This window comes from Bos indicus x Bos taurus, chromosome 5 (assembly GCF_003369695.1).
Source record: "Bos indicus x Bos taurus breed Angus x Brahman F1 hybrid chromosome 5, Bos_hybrid_MaternalHap_v2.0, whole genome shotgun sequence".
Taxonomy (NCBI): domain Eukaryota; kingdom Metazoa; phylum Chordata; class Mammalia; order Artiodactyla; family Bovidae; genus Bos; species Bos indicus x Bos taurus.
The window spans coordinates 24,452,179-24,460,620 of NC_040080.1; the positions used below are offsets into that span (position 1 = coordinate 24,452,179).

An 8,442-nucleotide genomic window follows, 5' to 3' on the forward strand; every position below is an offset into this window, starting at 1 on the left:
CAGACTAGCCCAAGAGCCAAGCTCCATCACCAGAGCCTGTTCTCTCGCCACACTGCATTTCTCCTTCCTTCATATTGCTTTCCTTTTTGGTGTCCATTTGGTGGCAGAAAGGATGATCAGCACTTTGTGGAATCCTACACTCTGTGGAGCTGGAGGAGAGTTTGAAGGATAAATGTTCTGGGCTCCACTCTGATTGACCTGACTTGTTTCAAGGACTCATTCTTGATCACATTGCTATGAATTTGAGTGTGTCCTTTGGCCAAGTTGAATCACATGCCTGCCTTCCATAATGGCTGTGAGAGGAAGAGAACAGAAATTCAAGGAATTATTTCCAAAAGAAGGGGGAAAGAAGGCCTACGATCAACAGATGTCCTCTATAGCCATAACACAGAAGTCCTTGTGTTCTTTTATTAAAAGTATTCAGTGTCAACACATAAAACACTCAACTGTGAGTATGCTTAAGTTTCCCCCCACAAGTAGCATCTCGTTACTGTTGTTCAGTTGCTCAGTCAGGTCAGACTCTTTGGGACCCCAAGGACTGCAGCACACCAAGCTCCCTTGTCCTTTGCTATCTCCAAGAGTTTGCTCAAATTCATGTCCATTGAGTCTGTGATGCCATGCAACCATCTCATCCTCTGCCTCTCCCTTCTCATTTTGCCCTCAATCTTTCCCAGCATCAGGGTTTCTTCCAATGAGTTGGCTCTTTGGATCAGGTGGCCAAAGTATTGGAGCTTTAACTTCGGCAACAGTCCTTCCAATGAATATTCAGAGTTGATTTCCTTTAAGATTAACTGGTTTGATCTCTTTGCAGTAGATTAAATGTAGCATTTTAGATGGACCTAAAATATTGGCACATATTTTAAAGCTTTAGCTTCCCATTGGTATGAACATGATTGCAAAGCTTATACAGGTCTAAAATTAAAATCAAAGATCAAGTCCAAAGAATCTTGTATTTCTATCTCAGATTGACCTCTGAGTCATAAAATGTTATCCTGATAAATTCAAGTAAACTTTCTATACTATTTTTCCACTAGGTATTGTGCAAGGGGATTGGTTTGGGGGGAGAAGACAGGGAAAGATTTTATGGTTGCTCAGTAACCAGAGAACAATTACCTGGAAGCATTTAGCCCATATCCTATTAGAAGCAAGGACCACTGTTTGGTATGGTTCTATGAACACGCTCGAGAAAAGCTGACTTACCCATATTTGCCTGTTCTTTGCTAGATCAAAAGACATTTTTTGTTTATAAAGAGGGGGAGTTGGACTGTCACTGTAGATGATATAGTGAACAACAAAAATAGAGCAAAGAGGGAAAAACAGAGAGTATGATCCTTAACACCCCCCCCCCATGCCTTTATTTGTATCAATATTCCTGTGGATAGCTCACTCTCCTTCTGCCTCAGGCAGGAGAACTACTTAGAAAGTAGAATTGGTTATGCTATCCCTGCAAATCTCTGCTGCTGCTTGTCTATTTTTTGTTTTTAATTTTTTTAAAAAGGCAGTGGTAGGAGAACCAAGGAATAAGAGAATATACTCATTTCTTACTGGCCCTTGGCCTTTCTTAAGTCCATGTTTTGTTTTGTTTTGTTTTGTTTGACCCCATCCATGGCAGCTGTTTTCAGTCACCCAACTGAGTCTGAATTTTAAGGAAAAGTGCTATCCTCTTCCTATTCAGTTTAGGATAATTGTTGCCCAGGCAAATCATTATAATTAAATTCAATTTAAAAGTGAGAACCCACCTGCAACCATATGTTAAATCTGCCTTTGGGTAAAGAAGTTGGTATTGTCACTTTGTATTTAAAGTAAAGTTGGGTAATGGTAAGATTCTCAGTGGTGATGGTTAAAGAGATTTGCTTCTTTTTTAAATGATTAATTGCAATTCACCTGTATCTGAAAGGATATTCCTTGATTCTTAGGAAAACATTTTCATTAAACAGAACTACCATTGAGCAGGCTTCTATCAAGTGGATTTGGTATTGATGCAGAAAAATAAATTGAAATAAGATGCTTTCATTAGATATGTGAAATGAAACTGAAACATAGGAGGCTCCTATATAAAACATGCAGTATCGTTTGGCTGCCCAGTGTCCTTTCCATTTCCTAAGAGTGTTCTGAAATTCTTCTGAAAAAAACATTTCTCATTCAGAGTTTGGAAGAATTAGATCCTCCCAAACTAAGAGCTAGGCTTCCCTGGTGGCTCAGAGGTTAAAGCGTCTGCCTGCAATGAGGGAGACCTGGATTCGATCCCTGGGTCAGGAAGATCCCCTAGAGAAGGAAATGGCAACCCACTCCAGTATTCTTGCCTGGAGAATCCCATGGACGGAGGAGTCTGGTGGGCTACAGTCCACGGGGTCACAAAGAGTTGGACACGACTGACTGAGCGACTTAACTTAAACCAAGAGCTGGTGTTACTTAAGCCAGTCAGATTAAGCCAATCAGCCTAACCCCATTCCTCTGGCCATTGTAACCTGACTAGGAATCAGAGTCAGTAAGATGCTATGTTGGAACTTATGGGAAGAAAAGAATTCCTCTCTCTTCTTCAAGAGTTACTTAAAGAGATATTTTTCTCTAGAATGTATAGTTTAAAGATGCAAGATTTACAACTGTGATGCCATTTTGCAAGCTGGGAGGAAAACCCAGAGTGGTTAGGGCCCTCTAAACATGAAGCTTTTACCTAGGAAGGCAGAGCAATGTGATTGCCTTGGTGACATCATTGAAGCCATTAGACCAAGCTTGTGCTACCTCTGATTTCTCAGCCATGTGAACCCACCTTTATGCTTCAGCTAATTTAGGTTGACTTTTCTGTCATTTGCACCCATGAGAACCCTGGAGGAGTGAGGCAAAAGTCAGACGACCTCCAATCTGTGATAGGGTAGAAAAAATGCCAGTGCCAGTGCCTGGGACAGTGCATTAGAGCAGGAGTTCCTGGGTCTGGGTAATCATCTGAATCACCAGGAAACTTAGCAAAAATACATGTGATGGGCTTCCCTGGGGGTCTGGTGGTTAAGAATCTGCCTGCCAATGCAGGGGAACACAAGTTTGGCCCCTGGTCCTGGAAGATTTCAAATGCTGTGGAGCAACAAAGCCCATGTGCCACAGCTACTGAGCCACTCACAGAACTACTGGAGCCCCCACGCCCTAGAGCCCTTACCCTGCAACAAGAGAAGCTACCGCAATAAGAAGCCCATGCATTGAAATTATAGTAGCCCCCACTTGCCACAGCTTCATTGCACAGCAATGAACACTCAGTGCAGCCAAAAATTAATTAAATAAATAAATCTTTTTTTTAAAATTTTATTTTATTTTTAAACTTTACAATATTGTATTAGTTTTGCCAAATATCGAAATGAATCCACCACAGGTATACCCGTGTTCCCCATCCTGAACCCTCCTCCCTCCTCCTCCCCGCCACCCTCCCTCTGGGTCGTCCCAGTGCACCAGCCCCAAGCATCCAGTATTGTGCATCGAACCTGGACTGGCGACTCGTTTCATACATGATATTATACATGTTTCAATGCTATTCTCCCAAATCTCCCCACCCTCTCCCTCTCCCACAGAGTCCATAAGAATGATCTATACATCGGTGTCTCTTTTGCTGTCTTGTACACAGGGTTATTGTTTCCATCTTTCTAAATTCCATATATATGTGTTAGTATACTGTATTGGTGTTTTTCTTTCTGGCTTACTTCACTCTGTATAATAGGTTCCAGTTTTATCCATCTCATTAGAACTGATTCAAATGTATTCTTTTTAATGGCTGAGTAATACTCCATTGTGTATATGTACCATAGCTTTCTTATCCATTCATCTGCTGATGGGCATCTAGGTTGCTTCCATGTCCTGGCTATTATAAACAGCGCTGCGATGAACATTGGGGTACACGTGTCTCTTTCCCTTCTGGTTTCCTCAGTGTGTATGCCCAGCAGTGGGATTGCTGGATCATAAGGCAGTTCTATTTCCAGTTTTTTAAGGAATCTCCACACTGTTCTCCATAGTGGCTGTACTAGTTTGCTAAATAAATCTTTTTTAAAAATATGCATGAAAACTTGAAGATCAATGATTTTAGGAAATTAGTTTTTAAAAATAAGTGAATTGCTAAAGAGAACTAAGATAAATATAATTAATGAACTGTGTCTAAAAGAGGAAGGAGAGAACGATGGAAGATATGGACAAATTTTCATTCTCTTATTCAACTAATATCTATTTAAAGTCATTTAATGGCAAAGTACGGTGATAGAACTTGATAGAGATGATTACAAAGCTGTGTGAGAAAAATACGTCCGCACAAAGAATTTTTTTTAATGCAATAGGAAAGCTAAACATGTATGCTCCAAAGTCCACTGCAATTCAGTACAAGGCAAATGCTGAGAAGTTATTTCTATAGTCTTTAGCAGCTTACCAAGCATATTCACACTCATTATATCATTTGATTCTCACAACAACTCTTTGAGATAGGCAGTGGCACTTCCGTATCTGGCATAAAGAAACTGAGACTCAGAGCACACAAAGATAAATATAAATGAATGTTGCAGTGGCATTATTTGAAAGAGAAGAAAACTAGAAACTGCATAAATAGCCAGGAATAGCGGAGAGGCTAAATACATTATGTCTCTCCGTACAAGGGACTGGTAGGCAGCTGGTAAAGATAATAAGACAGGGCTTCCTTGGTGGCTCAGTTATAAAGAATCTGCCTGCCAATGCATAAGACATGGGTTTGATCCCTGATCTGGTAAGATCCCATATGCTGTGGAGCAACTAAGCCTGTGTGTCACAGCTATTTAGCCTGTGCTCTAGAGCCCAGAAACCACAACTACTGAGGCAATGAGCTGCAACTACTGAAGCCTGAGTGCCCTAGAGCCTGAGCTCAGCAGCAGGAGAAGCCCTCGCATCACAACTAAAGAGTAGGCCCTAGTCACTGCAACTAGAGAAAACCCCTCAAAAGTAGTGAAGACCTAGCACAGCTAATAAATAAATTCAGAAAATAATTAAAATTATTTTTTAAAAAAGAAATATCTTTTAAAAATGTTAATAAAAATGAATTATCATTAAGGATCTGAAGCAAACTTTTTTATCACAAAAAAATGATTTAATCTTCTCATATACTCTGTTCACTTATTCAATAACTATTTATAACTTGGCAAGTATTCTGGAAGGAACCAAGGACATAACAGTCAGTGATAAAACCACTGCTGACTAATAATATTAAAAATATATGACATGTGTCCAGTGTACATGCCAAGTGAGTTACAACAGTTTTTTGCTTACAGAGGTGATGAGAGCTGCCTGGGCTATTCCAGCTGAGAAGTGAAATAGTGGACTTCTTAGTTGTAATTCTTGCCTGGAGAATTCCATGGACAGAGGAGCCTGGGGGGCCCCAGTCCATGGGGTCACAAAGTGTCAGGCACAACTGAACGACTCACATACTAGCTGTAATAGGCAACATTCAAATCTGGTTTGGTTGTCTCTAGAGCCCGAGTTCTTAACCACAGAGCTATCGGGCTCTTCTGGCAGACAATGTTTGTTAAAGTACAAGTGTGACAAATGAAATAGTAAGTAAATCTAAGGCACCCAAACTTGCAGGTGGTCAGAGGAGACCATCATGGCCACGACATTTTAGCTGAATAAGAGTTAGCTAAGGAAAGCTGGAGTAATTGAGGAGATTGTGCAGAGAAGTAGAGGAAAAGTAGGGGCAAGATGCAGAGAAACTAAAAAACAAACAACAACACACCGCCACCCCCACACACGCACACACAAAGACAAAACAAAATTTGCATGGCTAAAATCAAGTGGTGGGAGGATGGAGAAAGGGCAAATTGTAAGATGCAGGCTTACTGATGAGCTTTATTAATAACGCAGAGCTGGATCTAACTGCAAAGGCTCGTAATCCTACCACCGAAACACAGATTTCCTATGTTTGAAGAAAATTCTTAACAGAAGTAGAAATGAGGAGTGGAAAATCTTACTTATATAGAGTAGATTTTTAAATATTTGTTACAATTTGTAATATTGTTTAAGACTCGTACGATGAGAGAAACTGAGGCTCAGGTAAGTTGAGTAACTTGTTGAAAGTCATATGGTGACAGAATCAAAAGCATTCTTACACATCCCTAATGTTCTTTTCAATAAATGACAATGAATTCAAAAGAAAGTTAGGAAAGTGAACTTTCCTGGTAGTCCAGTGGTTAAGACTTCGCCTTCCAATGCAGGAGGCTTGAGTTTGACCCATGGTCAGGGAACTAAGATCTCACATGCCACACAGTATGGTCAAAAAAAAAAAAAGGTTAGAAAGGGAAGACTGGGGTTTGGGAAAGACTGTGTTAAGGAAGAGGTATTTGGTGTCATACCTCAAAGGACAGAAAAAAGTTAAAAGGCGGAGATAACGAGAAAACATTTTTGGCAAAGAGACTCTTAAGTGCAGGGGCAGGTTCCAGGTTATTTAGATCAACTATATAAGTATACATATAGCAGGAGTATAAGGTGATTCAGAGATGTTACAGGGCCCGAGAGCTTTATAAACACTGTATGGGGTTTGGGAATTGGAAATAATTAATAATACATTAATAGCCTTCAGAGAAGCCAGATGAGATTAAGCCATCTTAGTTTGAGGATGGACAATGACTAGCTGTGATTTCCAGAATAAGTAGTTACTTCCCAAAAATATGATTCAAAATCTATCTGGGTTTATTTGCAGGGAAACTTGTGTTCAGCCCAGTTAAAAAATGATGTTTCACCTGTATAGTGTTTAAAAGAATCTTTGGTGCTCTGAAAACTGAGAAGCATCCTGACATTATCCTTCTCATCAGTTATTTAGCAACAATCTTAGCTGTTCTGGGATGCTTATTTCCAGAGCATTCTGGCCCATAATAGTAACCTCTCGCCTACACTATGTAATATATTAAGGAAAGATAAATCGTAGGTCTAAGGGTTGTTTGGGAGCAGGATGTCACAGTCTACCAGCACTGTTTACTAATTGGATTTAAGATTTGTACTTGGTTTTGATGCAGCCAGGCAAGTTTGACAATTAAGTGGTCCTGAAATCTGGAAGTCGGCTTTGCTTCTCTTTTCCTGGCTCTCAAGAGCTTCCTCCCCTCCCCAGGTTGGGTGGGAGTGTACAGACAGAAGTCTCAGATGAGCACCCAGCTCATGGACACACTGCTCATCATCTTTGTCTTCTCCTGCCTCTTATTCTCAGGTTTCCCTGGTGGCTCAGCAGTGAAGAATCCACCTGCAATGCAGGAGCCACAGGAGATGCGGGTTCTATCCCTGGGTCAGGAAGATCCCTTGGAGGAGGCCTTGGCAAGCCACTCCAGTATTCTTGCCTGGAGAATCCTATAGACAGAGGAGCCTGGCTGGCTACAGTCTATAAGGTCATGAAGAACTGGACATGACTGAAGTGACTTAGCACCCACACACATGCCAGAGTAACCTGGGTTCTGGTCTACAGGATAGACAAGGACAAGAGACTGAAGGCAGAAATGGAAAAACTGGGTAAAAAATTAAAAAGAAGAAGGAAACATTAAAAATCAGCTGGTTGACCACCAAAAACTAGAAAATAGGCAAGAAGAAAAATTGAAGAATAACAACAGATGTGCTGTGCTGTGCTTAGTTCCTCAGTCGTGTCCAACTCTTTGAGAGCCCATGGACTGCAGCCTGCTGGGCTCCTCTGTCCATGAGGATTCTCCAAGCAAGAATACTGGAGTGGGTTGCCATGCCCTCCACCAGGGGATCTTCCCAACCCAGGGATTGAACCCAGGTCTCCCGCAAAGATGGCTTGAATGAAATCCTTGTTTGCAATTGGCATTTGTTTTACTGCTCAAGTGGGAATCTTCAAGTCCATATTTGATGGTAGAATGGTGACATGGGTCTCCTCCGACTCTGCTTTCCTTCATCTGAGGACTACCTCAAGGGAGTCTGTTGGAGGCTGACACCATAGACTGTTCCACCATCTTCCTGTGTATTCTCTGCACCATGTCATTGGACAGAACATCCAGAAAATCTCAGCCTTGCCCTTTCACAAGCTGCCACCAAGCACACAGGTGGATTTCTTGGCCCTCTGCCTCCTTCTGGCAAGTTCTTTAGAAATCTAGAAGAACCCTATAATTCTCATTCTTTTTAGACGTTCAAATCAGACTGGCAACTATTTTATAGCAAGAATCATAGGCAGCCTTAGCAAATAGCCACTTTCTAGTTTTGAGTTATTTCTAGATGCTTTGGATATGATTCCAATGAGAATGGCATCCAACAAACAAGATGATGCTTTTAGTTACAGATTATTTTTTTAAAACTAGTGTGTTGATTAGATAAATTCAGGTAATGTTTGTGTAATGAGAAACAAAATCTTGTTTTGCTCATATAAATAATTCCTGTAGGAATGACTCTCGAGTATGTGCTGTCTGCTATGCATCATGGAAGTTGACTCTCCATGAGCATTTAGAAATCCAG

At 40.9% G+C, this 8,442-nt stretch overlaps 1 pseudogene; it reads left to right on the plus strand.

Annotated features, from left to right (window-relative positions):
• Positions 1–8,116, plus strand: part of LOC113893429 — a 119,915-nt pseudogene extending 111,799 nt beyond the window's left edge.
• The last annotated feature ends 326 nt before the right edge of the window (positions 8,117–8,442 follow it).